General features: G+C 38.7%; 1 protein-coding gene across 7 annotated transcripts in view; it reads left to right on the forward strand.

Annotated features, from left to right (window-relative positions):
• The first annotated feature begins 5,839 nt into the window (after positions 1-5,839).
• The window catches only part of MBNL2 (muscleblind like splicing regulator 2), a 158,001-nt gene continuing 146,447 nt past the window's right edge, over positions 5,840-17,393 (forward strand). For 2 of the 7 annotated variants that reach the window (XM_077158547.1, XM_077158551.1), the window contains exon 1: positions 5,864-6,224. The gene's annotated coding sequence lies outside the window, so the exon portion shown is untranslated. Of the gene's footprint in view, positions 6,225-11,020; positions 11,130-17,393 lie in introns of all 7 variants that reach the window. The other 5 variants (XM_077158545.1, XM_077158544.1, XM_077158548.1 and 2 more) reach the window with 5 other exon arrangements.

The raw sequence follows: 17,393 nt of genomic DNA on the forward strand, positions 1-17,393 counted from the left end.
TTAGTTTTTCAAGGGAAACACAGTAGTACTCAACAGCTGTTAGTCCCTGTGAAAACTACTAGCTCAAGGTAATTCACTTTCAATATCCCTACAGTATGTTATTCTTTCAATGATGCCATCTTTGCAAAGCTTTTTCAGTAGTTGCTATGATGCAAAGCAAATACTGCACAAAAATCTGTGTTGTACAGGAAATGAGAGCAGTGGTTCCAGTCTGATTTCAAGCTTTGAGAATGGCATGCAGGGCCCAATAGGCAGTCACAATCCATTTGTGGTTATTTAAGAATGAAATAAAATATTGGTCTTTTTGAGCAAATGTTTTGTATTAACTTTTCAAAGTTATTAAGTTGTTAAAACAAATGCTAAATTGTTGTGACCTAACTACTTAATACTTTGAACAATTAAGTAGTTCTTTTGGCCAAGGAGCACCATGACAAAAATGACCAAATACCAAGGATATTGAAAACCAAGAAAATTTGGGAATCTCTGCCTCAGACTTTTTTGACATATAGTAATCACTCTTTAGTGAAAGCTCCCCAGAATTCTGGGATCAAATGATGATAATGATTTTGACAATGATAATAGTAGTAGTTGAAAGAGCAGTATCTAATATGTATGAATACTTTTTAATGTGCCATGTTCTGTGCTGATAGTTTCTCAGACATTATTTCATTTGTGTGCCATATACAGTTTAACCCAGAAAGCATTAGTTTTAATTTCCCCCAGAATCTTCTGCTTCTTGACCAACCAGAGAAAATTTAGAAACTAGCTGACCTTCCCTGTGATAAATTCAATGGATAATACTATAACTTTTTTTCTAACAATTATAAAACCAATTTTCTCTTCCACGCTGCATTTTTATCAACCCACACTAAAAAAATTTTTCCAATCCCTTCTAAAGCAAGTAAGTTTCCCACAAAAATAGAAATCAATCAACCAAAATGTATCCAGCATAGCTCAATGCTAGGCACTGTGAAGGATACAAAAAGATTTAATTCACAGTGTCTGTCCTCCAGGGACTTACAATCTGGTTTATATATGAAACAATTTTAAGAAAATAAAAACCAGTATGCACTAAAGGACTTAGTAGAGTTCTTTAGTAAAAAAAAAAAAACTAGAAATATATCAAGAGAGAAATAAGCTTTAAGATTGACTTGTCATACGTGCAACTTGCCTTCTTGTCTTATTTCTCTCTTGCTATAAACAACTCCCTCCTTCCTAGCTATCTCTCCTGGAAAGTCTACACCTCCATGTATTCTAAGACTCTTATCTTTTTCCACTCAAGAAAAAGACCTTGCTTTATGTAAATCATTTCATTTTAAATATCATCAAAGATTAATTTTCAACAGGTTTTTCATTTGCCTATAAGTGTGCTAATTTTGGTATATACAACAAAGGAGGTGTTTCATAATGTATTATACCTTTCAGCTTTCATATTATTTCTCCTTTCCCTTCTCTAGTCTCAGTTTTTACAAATGCATAGAGTACATATATTATCTCTATGGCTTCAGTATTTTTTTTTTTTTTGCTTGAGCTCTAGATCTGTCTTTTCTACTTCATTACTAGTGTTATATTCAAGGGTTTTTTTTTATTATTTAACCATTCAACAAGTATTTAGTAAGCTTCTGCTATTATAAGTTCTAGTTACTGGGAATAAACTGATGAATAAGAAAGACATGCTCTTTTCTCTCACAGGGACTAGTGAGGGAGGTAGACAAGTAAAACATATTTACAATAGACACTGATAATTTTTATGATGAATAAAATGCCAGGGCACCATAGAAATTACAGTAGTCATGGAAGGCTTCCTGGAAGAGGTGATATGTAAAATTGAGTGAAAAGAGGAGTAGGAAGTGTTTCATGCAGAAGGAATCCAGGCTCTAAATTAAATAGGCCATGACATATTCTAGGACTAAAATTAGTTTAGTAATATTGGATATGAAGTAGGAGGAAGGTGAGTTTAGGAGGAGTAGTAAGAGAATATATGTAGGAAATAGGCAGGGGATTTATCCCAAAAGATAATGAGGAGACACTATCATATGCTATGATAATATTTGTATTTAGACAACATCAATTTGGCTGCAGTGTGCAGGAGTAGAAAGTGAGGGGCAAGATTGGAGGCAGTGGGTGGGTCATGGTGACTCAGCAGGCAGAGTTTTCACCTGCCATGCTGGAGACCCGGGTTCATTTCCCACTGCCTGCCCATGTTATTAAAAAAAAAAAAAAAAAAAAAAAAAAAAGATTGGAGGCAGTGAGGTGAATTATAGGCAAAAAATGATAGGGGCTTGAATTAGGGAAATAGCAGTAAAGATGGAGTGAGGTAGATGGATTCAAGAAAGGAGGTAGAATTTACAGTATTTGAGAGTGTTTGGATGTTGATGGTGAGAAAGGGGTAGATATATAATACAGTACTTCCATTCACAGAGACAGGAAACATAAGAGAAATGTGTTTCAATAGAAAAAAATGTTTTTGTTTGTGTCAAGGTGAAAATGAGTTACCTATGGTAATTCAAGTGAAGACTTGGGCCTAGAGATCAAGAGAAAGGTATGGAATTATAGAAGTGAAATTCATCAAGATGCAGAAGATAACCAAAACTGCTATGGGACAAACCACAGGTGTTGTCTTTTATTTTAATTCCTCTGGCTACTTCCATTACTTTGTACATAGTTGATCACCTTATCGATACCTGTTCTAAGTTTGGTTTCTCAACTGTTCTTCCTATTTAGAACATGATAACTTCAATAAAAATGAAACATCTTTCCACAGTTTCAAGGAACTTCTACTGAGTTGAAGAAAAAGAAGATAAGCACAATGATAAGGTTGAAGGAGAAGAAGTAGGAGGAAGGGAGAGGGGAGGAGGGAGAGGGGAGAAGAAAGAGGAAGATAAAGAGGAAAAGGACTATGAGATGAGAGAGGAGAAAAATTACAGCTTGGATCTGCAGTATAGATCAATTTATTTTCTCAACATATATTTATTGAACATATCCTCCTATGTGCCAGGCACAGAACTAGATTCTGTAGATAAATATAGTGATTTCTGAAGCTAACAAGCTGGAAGAGCAGGTAGACCTTAAATAAATTACTGACTAAATAAATGTGTAACCATATCCCATAACAAGTATATTATATCTAAAAAAGTCTTGCTATTAAAAGTGTGATCCATGGACTAACAGTGCCAGCATTACCGGGGAGCTTGTTAGAGATGCAGAATCTCAGTATTCACCCAAGAACTATCACCCAAGATCTGTTGAGATAGGATCTGAATTTTAAGAAGATCCATAGATGATTTGCATGCATATTAAAGTTTGAGAAGTGCTGCTCTAGAATGCAGAATGCCATAAGAGAAAGTAGTAGGTGGACCTGAACTCATCTTGGAGATGAAGGGAGGGATCCCTGAAGAAATGTCCTCTGGGGAGCTAGAGAGGGAGGCAAGAGTTGCACAGGCACTTGTAGGCCATATTGAGAACTTTCATCTTTTTCCTAAGAGCAACTCAAAGCCATTTAAAAGTTTTAAGCAAAGGAGGGTGGAACAATCAGGATTCTGTTTTGTCCATCTTATTCTGGCTGAAGTGTGAACAAGGGATAGAAGAAATCAAGGATATATGTAGGAGACCAGTTTAAAAGACTCGATGGACTTGGGTAATGGATGTCATGTGGTGGTTGGGGCAGGGAGACGGTGCACCAAGAATGATTGCCAGGTTGTTGGTTTGTGCGGTTGGTTGTAAAATGATATAAATTCTTGAGATAAGAATCATGAAACCAGCAAGTTTGTGCATGACTCTTGCAAAATGTAACAAAAGACATAGAAATAACAATAAGAAAAGCCATCATTTAGCGAGCATTTATCATGTGCCAACCACTGTATATGTGTTGTACATGCATTCTCTTAATTAACGTACCATAAAAACCTTGTCTTCTGGGAGGGGAAAATGAACTCAGGTGAGCTAGCTGCTCAAGACTACATTATTAAGGGTTTTATGATCTGGTACAATAAACAACATAAAATGATTTCAAAGGAGAGGAAAATTAGCAAAGACTAATTTTGAACCAGGAATAGGTAACAAAAGAAATGGGACGTGAACTGAGCTTTAAATACTGGGTCTGATGTTGATGCATGAAGGTCTTGGGAGTAAGTTCTGGGAATGGGATGTAGGAAGTTATGTTCTCAAGGCAGACGTGCATGTGACTCCAACAGATAGTCCATGTAGGAAAACAGCTGGGAAAAAACGCTGAGGACAATGGGAGGGGCCAGGTGTGAAGGATCCTGAAAGCCTGTGATTCAGATTTTATAGAGAGAAGTATTGGAGAGTGAAAGGAACATGACTTTACCTGACTTAGGAAACCTGTCTGGCAACAGGGGAACATGGAGACAGGGAGGCTTGAATTCCCAGAAGCCAAGTTATTAGCATTGCATTACCCACATAATAGGTCAGAGTTCTGGGCTAGCTGAGAGGAAAAATTAACAATACTTAGTTTCATTGGATAAAAATGGAAGATGAGTCAATGATGACTAAAGACTGAGATTAAGGGAATGGCAGCTTTAAAGTAAAAAACAAGAGATCAGGAAGAGGAGAATCATAAACCTAAGATCATGCATTTACATTATATAATATTATGCCAAGCATGTGGGCATTTTAAAATAATTTTCTACCTGTTTGACCACAGAGCTAATTTAAATTTCCATAAAAATTATAGTAGACAGAAGGCTACAAGTTATGATATATGATGGATTTATGTGGGTATAAAAAAGTATTATAAGAATTTAAGGGAATAAAATATGGTATTCTGTTGAAGAAAATGGCCTACAAATTATGGCAGGCATCATTTTTTTATAAAAATGTAATTGGCAAAATGAAAAGAAGCCATCACTTTCACCTCAACTGTTACTTCATTACAGATGCACCGAACAGTTGCTTCTAAACAATAGTGCTTTGGGTTCAACCTTTCAGATGAATGGAGCTTCGTTCTTGTCTCCGTCTAGTCATGTTATCAACACGCTTCTTAATTTTGTTTATTCAAAATGTTGTTTTCAGTGGAAGGATCATGTACGCCTTTTGTGTTTTCCAAATACCTTTTTTTTTTCAAAGCACGAAGAAATGTTCGACTGAAATAAAAATAATCCTTACCCACCTTTCTATTTCTCTTCTGCTTTATCCAACAGAACCCTGGCATCTCCTAGAACATCTTTTGCCCTCAGGATCACACACCATGTGTATCCAGCAGTGAATGTCTTCCTGTAATCGTTTCTTCATTATGGGCAATGTGGGCCAATGCACAGTATTTATCAAATGGCATCTAAGACAGCCGAGGCACACCTAATCCTCTCATGGGTGCCAAGAGCATAAAAGGATAATGTATAGATACCAATTTTATTGTTCGGCATTCCCCAATTGCAGTCCCCAGTGGCATGAAAACTTAGATGAAAGATACATGGGCTACAGTAATGAACCACTGCAATAACAGATGTTAAACAGTCAAACTGTGTGTGCTAGGAGTATAAGCATGTTTTGATTTTGAAATATGCTCTTGGGCTAACACATTCTCCCTCGATAATGAAAATCATATGTAAATTTTTTAAGGTCTGCCTTTCCATGGCGGACATTGAATTGCTGTTTCTTTTTTAAAAATACGCTTTGTCAAATGCGGTAATGACTTCAGTTTCATGTGTACTCTTGATTTCTTTTGAATCTTCAGAGTTTTGTATGTTCCAAAGTATTTACAGTACAGCCACAAGCTTCGGGCTGGCTGTCTTAGAGGGTGTTTTCTTGAGCTACCCCTCTCTCTGCTCTGCCAATTATGTGCCACTTTGTCTTGGTGCTATGATTGCTTTCTTCTGAGAGGGAAATTCCTTTTTCATCAGTATGGATGCACTGTTTTCACACACTGCAAGTGCTGTGTTGCTGTGTCAGTCATCCTATTAGGGCCAGTTTCAGACGAGTAGGGCTGACGAACTAGCTGGGGATTGGCTGGTGGCAGCTGGGAGGGATTTGTCGGAAGGAAGGGCTGCAGCTTACAGCAACAGAGTTTAGACTGTCTTTGCTTCATCATCTGAAGGCAAAATTTTCCAGATACGGCAGACGGCTCTCAGAGTACAATAAACAGGGAATGAGAACTATTTACGTGAGAATCTCTTCCTCATGATGCCGTGGAGAACCCTTGGCCACTTGATTCTGCCAGATGTCCCTGGGGTTACTGTAAATGGGAAGGACAGACAGAGCTAAACAAGGTAGGAGAATCATCCCCCTCCCTTTTTTTTTTTTTTTTGAATGTTTAAAGAGTTTGCTGCAGTATGCTGCATTCCATGTGTGTTGCTTAGGGAAGCCAGGGAAACCGGATTCCACTAATTCAAATGTACTACTTGCAGGAGACCCTGGAGTTTTACGTAACATTTTGATTTAAGAAAAAGAAATGGCAAAGGCTGATTCTAAACTGACCGTTTAGGGCGAAGTCTAAAATTGAGGTTTTTTTTTTTCAAGGAATAGATCCAATTTATTACTTCAAAACAAACAGTTGAATTCTTGGAAGCATCCTTATTACCTGTTATAGAAATTTTTTATACTGCCATGGGTAACTCCCAAATAAAGTTTACGTTCAACCTATTATATGAAGACAGACTTGTAATCAAGAAAGAAAAAAAAAGCTTCACAGTAGATAGTCGTCAATTGAATGTTAGGCCAGATAAATATATCTATTTATTAGAAATTAGGGACCTGCCTAGGAGTACAAAGCTATGGCTTTAATTGAGTTTCAAAAGCACATTTTTTTTTAACAACCTAGCAAGAGGTAGCCTTCTGGCAAATTTTCGATACTGTAGTTCAATGTTTACGTTTCTTTTTCTGGCATGTCTGAGTCTTTGTTTCCAGCTTAAAAGTGGAACCATTATATTCAAAAGTAAAGCTGGGTTAATAATGCTTACTGCAATTATCTGATCTTTATGCATTTTTAATGAGAACACACAGCCAGCAGAATAATTTAATGAGGGCAGGCTAGCTTTTAAAGCTGTGTTTTCACTATGCCGAACCATATCAACTTTCTTGCCGAGAACCAGCAGTGAGAAATGTTGGAGAAGATTTATTTTTAACACACTTGGCCCAGTAGAAGGAAAGGATATATTTGTTAAAGAATTCTTTCTGCCCCTTTCCGTTTTAAATTTCTGCCAGGCAGGAGGAAACTGTGCTTTTTTGTTAGGCCTTGGAAGCATGTGTTTACAATAAATGTGTAACATTTTTAGAATAGTTAGCAAGCACTGAAGCGAAGGAAAAAAAAAATCTGACTTGCCTAACAACCACGGCTATGAATGTTCTTCATGAAGAATTACTGTCACTTGAAAAGACAAAGCTTCAGTGGAAAGATATTTATTAATTTGGTAATATGTGTGTGTGTTGGGGGACAATAAGGTAAAAAAAAAAAAAAAAGGAAGGAGAGAGAGAGAGAGAGAGGCATTCTTATGGTCTTGAAATAGAGGAAGTTTCTTTGGCTGTCCTGTCTGTTTTGTGAGGAGCAGAAGCACTCATTTAAATAAGGGCAATGCCACGTAGATTCTTCTAGACCCACTGTTTTTACTTTCAAGGAGAAGTGCAGGACACTAGCCCAGAACTTCTGACGTCATCCCCCAACTATTTCTGCTGTGTGCTCTTTTATTCAGGCTCGTTGAAAGGACTATTTCTTTATGTCCTGGCCAGGAACATTCTAACTCCCAGTGGGCAGGCCTTGAATGATGTCTTCATATTTTCATCTGTCCTTTCTAAACCCTAAACTGATCCCCCACATGAATAGGGGAGCGTCTCATACCTGCCTCATATCAGGCAGGTCAACGCAGGTTTTCTGCAGGGTTCCAGCAGGGCTGGCAAAAGGTAGAAGGGAGCAGAGAACGGCTTTTTTTCTGGCCTGCCTTCCCCCTGGTGCAGCGCTGCCACCTCCGTGGACGGTCCCCCTGGCCCCATTCCCAGTGCCAAGGAGCCATTATTTAGGACACAGGTTCTGCCACCAAGTTAATGGCTTGTTTTGAGGGTCGTAACAGCTGCTTTTATATTAAAAAAAAAATCTACCACTGCCACCATGTTTTAGCCCAGATGGACTGAAAGCAGGGAAGTACCGTTCTCCAGGCGGTTAACACAATGTCACAGGTGGCAACGCAGAGATCAGGGGGACGGTTAGATTTTAATAAGGAGCCCTTTAAGAAAGAATTTTGGTTAGAAGAGATTGGAGGTCTTGGGAGTTCCCCATGCTAGTTTGTGTCCCCTTCCTCACAACTTGAGCAATTATCTTCCCATTTTTTTCAAATCTCTTAATAGAATTGAATAATATTTTCTACACTCTTCCTTATAATTCCAGCACTTTGGGAGACAATAGCCTTGTGTAGAAAAAAAGTTTTTATTTCAGTACAATGAGCTGTTTCAAATACAAAAGAATAAAACCTTAATGTTAATGAAACTGCAAGCAAATGCTTCTGTAATGCTTCTGAGTATTAAGACCCATAGTCCTATATACAAACCCCTCCACCCTACCTCATGCTTATGTAAATTTAAATAGAGGTATTTATCCTGAGACCAACAAATAAAATTTCCAAGGAAATCAGAGCATCATTTGCATTTTCCCAAATATCTAGTCTAAAATGCCAGAAGCCATGCGAACTAGATATTCTAGATACATATATATATAGGCCTTGTAGTACCCGAAGTATCTACTACTATTTTGCTTTACTTTTGTAGTAAATTCATGAAAGTGGAATGAATAAGAGAAAAAAAAAAAAAAACAGAAAAATATGCTTGTGAAATAAACTGGTTATGTAGCTTTCCTGATTAACCGCCTGCCTCCTCTCTGCTAGTTGTTTTAATTTGCTGTTGCTATGGTGAAAACAAATCAATATCACATGGCTACCAGCCAGTCCTGCGCTCGGGGAGCGCCATAGAAATTCAAGATCAGGTACTCAAGATTTCAAGCAAGAACTAGGAGAAGAGGATTTATATATTGAGTGTTAAAGAATGCCCTATATAAGGCTGCTAGACCCAATCTTCTATCCATTTCTCTTCCTTTCTTCCTGCAATCTCCTACTGAAAACAAGAGAAGCTGGGAAGAAAGACATATTGGTTTGTTTAAATTTTCCAAAATGACAAAACATACTGTCAACATAAAAGTAGGTTGGTAAACTTGTAAAGGGTAAAAGGATCCTGATTCATGAGAAGGCATTATAACTGCAGGACGTGTCGGCTGTTGAAAACATAGTTTGGGGGCTTTTAATATCTTCAGGTACAGGTGCTCATCACAGCTGGCACAAGAAGCAGTTACTACTGTCGTGTCAGACAGAGAAAGCTGGCAGCTCCAGAAAGCAGGTGAGCAGCGGAGGTGAGGGGTGTGTATAGAAAGATAAGGAGCTAGAAAACATCAAAGTCAGCAAATAACAAAGTCAAGGGAAAGTTCTAGGTCAAAAGTCAGGCCAGGGGAGTACGGAACCCAAAGGGCATGACAGAAGGAGAGAAAAGACATTTAGCCCTTTGCAAAAAATCTGCCTGCCGCCCAGCCTAATGGCCTAGCAAGGAAAGAGACTGAAGTGGCTACAGGAAGAAGTAAAAGTATCACAGAGATGGGGCATCTTTTCTGAAATGATCCACTGAACCAGGTGGGCACAAATGTCCAGGGCCATGTGGGCCAAGGAATTTGGTATTTCATACTGTGGTTTCTCTCAGGAGAATGAGGCAGGAAGACTTAGGTCGATTAGTTACAACACTGCTTTTTCTCCAGCTTCGAGATCTGCTCCAATTTTTATTCAAATGCACACAAATTCTTGGTTGGTTCAGCAGCTGTGATCGTATTCCTAGTACAGAGTCAAAGGTGATGTTCGGGCGGGCTCTGCATCAGGCCTGTGCCTCCAGCCAGCCCGCATTGTTCAGATTAGTCCCGCCTCTGTTGCTGAGAGTGAAGACAGGTGTGAGAGGTAAAGGCCAGAAGCTTTCTTTTGTGAACCTGAGCAACGGGGGCTGATTGACAAGTTTTCGTCTGGCCTGCTCCCCTCAGTGGGGTGGAAATGCTTGGTAATAAAAGGAGACACAACAGTTTACCTTCGTGCTTTGTTTTGACAAAGAATGTATTGTCTGAGGGACCCTAGGTCAGTATATTCCATCAATCAGTCAACAGGTGTTTATTAAACACCTCCTGGGCTCCCTGACTTTGCTATTTGGTTAGTATTTGGAGTCAATTACCTGATCCCTGACTATCTGTGTGTGCAAAATAAAGGACAAAAATAAAAGATGCAAAATGATCATTTTCAAAGACTTTTTCAAAGCTGTATTGGATGATATTAATTTAGCATTCTTAACCATGAGACATTAATTTTAGGTGTGAGGCAGTCTGGGTGTTTGGGAAGAGAACAAAAGAAATTCTTGAGTTTGAAATATGAACATGTATGTACTCTCTTTACCCCTATTATATTATTTCTTAGCATAAGTGCTGTTTAAATAACATAAAAATGTAAAACGAGCAAGAGACACAAGAGAATATTGTAGAAATTCCAAATATAAGGCTATGAAGACCAATATCCAGTCACAGTGAACCCAGTTTCAGCTCCTAAGTGACTAGGGAATGTAGACACATCATCTAAAAAGCCTTAAACTAGAATCAACAAAAAGAAATCTTAGACCCTCTCCCACACTTCCGAGCCGCAGGGTGCCTGCTGAAGCCCCTGATGCAATTATCTAACCATCCACCTCTCCAGCAAGGAAACCTGATTCCTGACTCTGGAGAATTATGCTTCCCACTACACCCCCCCCCCCCTTTTTTTTCCTTAGACGCAGATTATTTAAAAACATATTACACACACACATACGTATTTTATATATACATATATATATAGTATGTATTTCCTTTCTTAAACACTAAATTTTGTTTGGTTTAGTTTATTACCCTAACATCAAAATTAGCATGTGTTCTTTGTGCACAGAGAAGCTGCAAGGTGAAGAACCCAATCTGAAGGAGAACTGGGAGGTGAGACAGAGGATGTAGCCAAGCTTAAAAAATTCTTTTCAGTTGTAGGTCTTGGCAGAAGGCGGGCCCCAGGGCTTATGAACATCTCCTGCAGGCTGGTTGCTGTAGAGAAGCCTTGAGGATGATGAGCCTCCTCAGCAGAAGTGAAGAGGCAAGAAACACCAAAGATGCTGACTATCCCTATCCTCGAGTGTTTGCAGAGCACAGTAGCTGGGAAACAAGATATAAATCAGATGAGAATAAACACACAAAGGTCTTCAGAAGGCTAATTAACATATATATAGTTCCTTATACTCTGCAAAGGGCTTTCAAAACATTATCACAATTAGCAGTTCAAACAGAGAGTAAAACCTGGGAGCCTAGAATTAGGGCACTCTGGAAGTGGTGTGTTAGTCGAAGCTCTTGAAGGATATGAGTTACAAATGGAATTTTAAAAACCTGTACTCATTTTTTGCAATGGTTAATTGACCTGAATTTTGACAAAGAAGCATTTAGAAGTGTCCTTGGTACATATATACATGTCACAGTCTCCTTGTCCCCAAATGCTTGCTTGGACAGCCTGTGCATTTATATGACTTTGGGACGAGTTGGCAGACTAGATGGTAAGACACAGCAGGACGGGAGATTGATAAGCTTCTCTCTCTTTTTTTTTTTATCTGTCTTCTTAGAAGGCACTAGTGGACAAAGGCTATACTGACTTCCTGCCCCAACCCAAACTAGCAAGGTGAGCTTGTCTATGGATGGCAGTGAGATGCTTCTAGAACATAAAATTCATTGATGGTTGTAAATGGTCTTCAGGCTTGAAAAACCAAAGTCAGCAATGAAACCAAAATTCAAAGTGTTCTGTTTGCCTGTGAGGGTATCTCATTGCAAATTTTCTTAAATCTACTGAAAGGGGGGGAAGGAAATGAGTATTTTAGGGGGCATGTGCTATGAACTAGGTGCTTTAAAACAAATCTCGTGTAATTTGAACTTTGTATTAGTCCCACAAAGTTAATATTATACCCGTTTTATTGATAGGAGAAAAGTACCAAAAGGTTCAGTAACACCCCTATGATCCCTCAGCTAATTGGTAGCAGAGTCAAGCCCACAGATAGACAGCATTATGTTTACAGCTGAACAAATTAAAATGGGGAAAGTGAAAGTAGGCATTTGCTGAAAGAGAAAAAAAGCTCAAGGTGGAAGTGGGCTATCAATTATTTCACTTTTAAAATCTCAGACTGTACATACTTTATATAGTATGCATTATGGCATAGTAATACTGGGTATAATCATAATTATGATATCTTATATGTATAGATCATTTCAGTTTTTACATTTATCTTTTTTAGTGCTTACAAATTCCCTGTTTTATAAGTTAAATGAAAACTGTGTTTGAGTGAGATTAAGCAATATAGTGAAAGTCTCACTAGTCAAAACTTGGAAGAGTTAGTCCTCAAACCTCTGGGAATCTGGACATATGATATCTAATGAAACAAAATAGCCTTTAAATGGAATTAAACAGCAGTCTGAGTTGGAGTTTTCTTGTATTGAATGTTGCCTACTTGAGTAGAGCCCAACCTACGCAATTTTGGTAAGACAACAAGGTTTTTAATTAAGATATTGAATGATTTTTTAAAATCCATAAATTTCTGGCATCTGCAATACAAGCTTCAATTAATCAACTAAAAACTATTGGTGAAGCATATATTATATGAATGATTTACTATTTGTAGTTTTAAATGTTCTGGGAGCTCAGAAGAATCAAGCTTCATTTGGTCTGGAGTAGTGGATAAGATTTCTTGCAGAAAGAACTACTTTCTCTGGGTCTGAAGGATACATTTTGTCTAGTCCAGTGTTTCTGAAATAGAATGTGCACATCCCAGACCCAGGGAGAAATTATCCACTAAGTAAGGAAAGGGAATAGTTGAACTTAAATCTTACATTTCACTTAACTCATCATTTTAAAATGTCAATTTCTGTGTGTTTGATAATGTCTATAACATAGTATTATTATGCAAGTATAGTATTTATAGATAAGAAACTATCCATATAATGTTGTTTGCTTAGAATATTTTCCTGGAAGGGGTGTATGATCAAAAAAGTTTAGAGAGGCTAGTGGTCAAAATTAGAGAAGGGAAGGGCATCATAGAAAGGAGGGATACTATGTGCAAAGCTACCCAGCATGATGTGATGGAGAGGTCAATGAGGAAACCTGACTTTGGAAAATAGGCATTAAGTGTTGGAGAACAGTGGTAAATAAGGTACTTTGGAGTAGGTGGGGCCAGAATATGGAAGACCTGAAAAGGTGTGTGGGAGAGTTTGATTACCTATAATATGAAGTCTAATGCCTTATAAGGAATCATATGTAGGATATGGTTAAAAGTTAGGAAATTTGTAAGAAGCGATACTACTGGCAAGTAAACCTTGCAATACTCCAGGCATGATGTTGGAAGGAGTTAAATTAACATAGTGGTATAAAGTTAGAGGAGAAAGGAAAAATCCAAAAGGCATCTTGTGGGAAAAATAATAGAGGCTAGGGAAAACTTAAAAGAGTCAAAATGATATCACCCTTTCTAACAAAAAAAATATCTATGGTAGCTGGAGAGAGGCAAGGGTAGTCAGGGAAAAAGGAACCAATCAGCGGTAAAAGAGCTAGGGGAACGAGAGAGATGAGGTTTTAGTTATGGTAATGGCACTTTTAGCTAAGGATGGGACATCAAATGGAGATATCCAACCTACATTTGAAGTGTGGCAATGGAGAACAACTTAGAACCAGGCTCTAAATGTAGATCAGAGACAATTGTGTTGGAGCCACTGTTGAAGCCATAATTGCTTAAGAACAAATGGAGAAAGGGAGGGTAGGTAGGGATAGGCAGATGACTCAGAGCCTTAGGGAAGAACACTAGGGACGTAGAAGAGGAAGAGCTGGGAAAGAATCAAATAAATGAATACCCATAAAGGAGCAAAAATATCAAAAAATGAGCAACCAATACAGTTAAATACCATATCCCAGTTTCTGTGGTTCCTTAGGAAAATATTGTAGCTTCCTGCATTACATAGCTTACCCCCTCTGGCATGGGTGTTCATTCCATGGTCCTCTTGGAGACAAATATATGGTTCAGTGCCCTGTTTAGAGACACCAGATAATGAATGTATAAGGGCAGCACCTTCGTAACTCACAATTATATTTGATTTTTTAAAAGACCTTTACTCATAACCAAAGAGGGAGCTTAAAACCAACAATTATTAAGACTTCTGCATCTGTTTTTCAAAATATACATTTGGCAGATGTTATTGGGTACAACAGTAACTTCAGAGAGTTAGGATTTATTTCTGGATCCTGGTCATTCTGTTTTCAAAGACTCTTGGTATTCATTTCTTCCCACATCTAGAAGGGTTCAGTTGAACCCAGGCTTAGTCATCTAAGAAAATACCTAAAGTATGCAAGTGGTTGATTCCCTTGTTCCAGATACCTGGAGTGAGTAAGCAAGAACAGTACTTTTCAGACTTTCATGTGCATAGCAGGTCACCTAAGGATCTTATTAAAAATACTGATTCTGATTCAGTAGGTGTGGAGAGGAGCCTGAGATTTTGCATTTCACATAAGCTTCCGGTTGACACCGATGATGATGATGATGATGATGACGCTGGTCCATTGACCACAATGTATAGTGAGGCTCTGGATTACAGTGATCGCTTTGCTAACATGAATGTAGACATCAGAGGTCACTGGAGTCTGGGATGGTCTTACAGGAGCACTCTGTAGGGCTGGAGACCAGGACCTACCTCCTCCGCCCCTAGCAGGTCTTTACACGCTGCTCAGGCTCAGATAGAGCTGAGGTTGAAAAGACTTCGCTCACCAGTCTTGCATCAAATCTGCTGTGGTCGAAGGCACAAAGGCAGGGATTTGAGCGTTTTTCAGAGAAGCTTTCCCAGGTCTGTATGGCTACAGACAGGCTGGCTATGGACATTTCCTCCATGCCTGAGATGGCTATATTCTCTGCGCATGCAGAGAATCTCACCAGTTCCCCAAGAGATTTAGTTACAGCTTTCAGGGAAGGCCAGTATATTTGTTTACATGTCTGCTCCAGAGATTTTTTTTTTTCCCCTAAGAAATATATGTGCTCTAAATCAGCCTTGGATTCTTTTTTTTCTGAACGGTGGTCAGAACCTGAGCTTGAGAGTCTGATGCTCCTACTTCAGTCTTTACACCTTTGATAGATTAGTTTAGGCACTGTGACACATTCATGGTATATCTTAAGATGCAGAGAACACCATTCTCTCCCTATTCTCTCCAAAGAACATAAAGAGTATGGAGGAAGTTTTATATGCAATTAAAATTGCATTTATTTTAAAATGTTCATTTTTAAAGTCTTGCTTTATAAATGAAAACATCATTAGAAGGGTTAGCTGTCTGATGGACTGAATAGATTAAGTGAAACATCCAGGCCTGGCTGTGGGTACCTGGACAGTCATTATCTTGTTATGAAATGCAGTAGTGTGCCCTGTCAGCACCCTGCCCCACACGCAATTCACTTCTCTGCATGTCACATGTGTGGCTTCATCCCTACACCCAGGAGTTTGGTTAAACTCCTTGAGAAAGAATTCATCCTTGCCCAGATACTCATTTCATCCATGTACTGATAGTCTGGATTTTTATGTGTTTTAAATTTACCTTTAATAACCTATTAGGAATGGAATAGAAGAAATGTTTATTAAATTTATTGGGTGCCTACTATATGCCAAGAGAGGCTGAGTTATGACCAAGGTCACACACTAACAACTGACCTGGTGAAATCCAGGTCATTAGTCTCCAAAAATGTAAAACCTCCCAAAGGGTACTTGCTTGGGAGTTGTAGCAAAAGGGGATTTGCTTTAGAAAAACTTCTCTTTCACTTGGACAGTGTTAGAAGAATTCACTGAATTGAACATAAACAAGCAGTTGTAGATATGAGTTTAGTTTTCACCAGAGTACCTCCTTGCAAACGGTCTTGGTAAATCACCAGTGATGGCTAAGCATCATCTCCATTAATTGTTGTAATTAGTTGGCCTTTTTCCTACTCTTAACTGTCTTTCTAGCATGCAGGTGTGCACGTGTGCATGCATGCTCATCTGCTGGAAGAATCTTATGCTCATCTGCTGGAAGAATCTTAAAGAACTTGGTGGATCTCAATTTATAGATACCTTAACATACGTCAAAGGTTCATTGTCAACTATTAGGCCTATATTAGATTTTTATACTGTGCTAGAGATTTTTCATGTGGTTGTAATTTTGCTATCCTCTATGAGAATTCTTAGAAATCCCTCTTCTTTTTCTCTGTTTCCCTCTTCCTGTATGTTGCTGTTTTTTGTTTGTTTGTTTGAGTGCACTTCTTAACTGAGGGCATGGGTTGTTCTTTCTAGCTACTCAAAGACTCCTGTGGCCTGCCTACAGATGACCCTCTCACTGCAGGATCTTTCTTTCTGGCTTGCCAAGGGTCTCTTCACCTATGTACTATTCACTTTTGAAAGGTAGAACCTGGCATCCCTACAAAATGCCACACACAAATGCCCAGTGTTTCTGGGGTTCTATTCACAACTGACTCTTAGCATGATGGAAGGGACTATTTATTTTCTTCCTTAGGAAACCCATTATTAGAACCCTAAAATGTCAGCTTCCTGGCAGCCACCACAAAGACCATCCCCTCAGGAAACAAAACAAACCCTATCTCTAGAGTTTCCCTGTTTCTTTTCTTTAAAGTTCCCTCTTGCAACTAGGCTGCAATTAAGAGGCAGGATCAAAGGGACTCACTGCCTCTGGGGCTGCTGGGACTATGAGAGCCTTGGTCTTTTTAACTCTTTACTTTCCAGGACCTGCTACTCCAATGGCTTCTTTGTTCCTCTGGTCTTCAGGTACCAGAATAATGGTTAGGTGTGGGAAGACCCCACAGAATCCCCTGAGGGACTTTTCATGCTATGCAGATTCTTACAGCCCTTTCTCTTTGAGGACCATCCAACCAACAAAAACAAACATAAAATGAAAATATAAGGGAATTCCAGGTTGGAAGGCATCTGATTATCTTGCATAATAACTCTTATCCTTTCCTATCTCTCTGTCCTTTACCACAGTCCTGATGAGTGCTGCTTGTCTACCTCTATGGAGCAGACAATTACTACCCCCAGAGTGCATAAAAGCCATAACATTTTGTTGCTAAAATGAAATGCAACTCCTTGTAATTTTCACTCCTTAGCCTTCGCTCAGGCCTTTGGAGTGACCCTAAGTAGGTCAGATACCTCTTTGGCACATATTTAAAGATAGCATTCAGGTGTCCTCTGAATGGGAACACTCCCTTATTCAAAAAAATTATGCTTTTGCTTATGCAACTCAAGATGTTCTGATTCTTCTAGAAGCTTTGTCACATCGTGTTCGCACCTATCACTGTGACACTTGAAC

Source organism: Tamandua tetradactyla, chromosome 4 (assembly GCF_023851605.1).
Source record: "Tamandua tetradactyla isolate mTamTet1 chromosome 4, mTamTet1.pri, whole genome shotgun sequence".
Classification (NCBI taxonomy): Eukaryota; Metazoa; Chordata; class Mammalia; order Pilosa; family Myrmecophagidae; genus Tamandua; species Tamandua tetradactyla.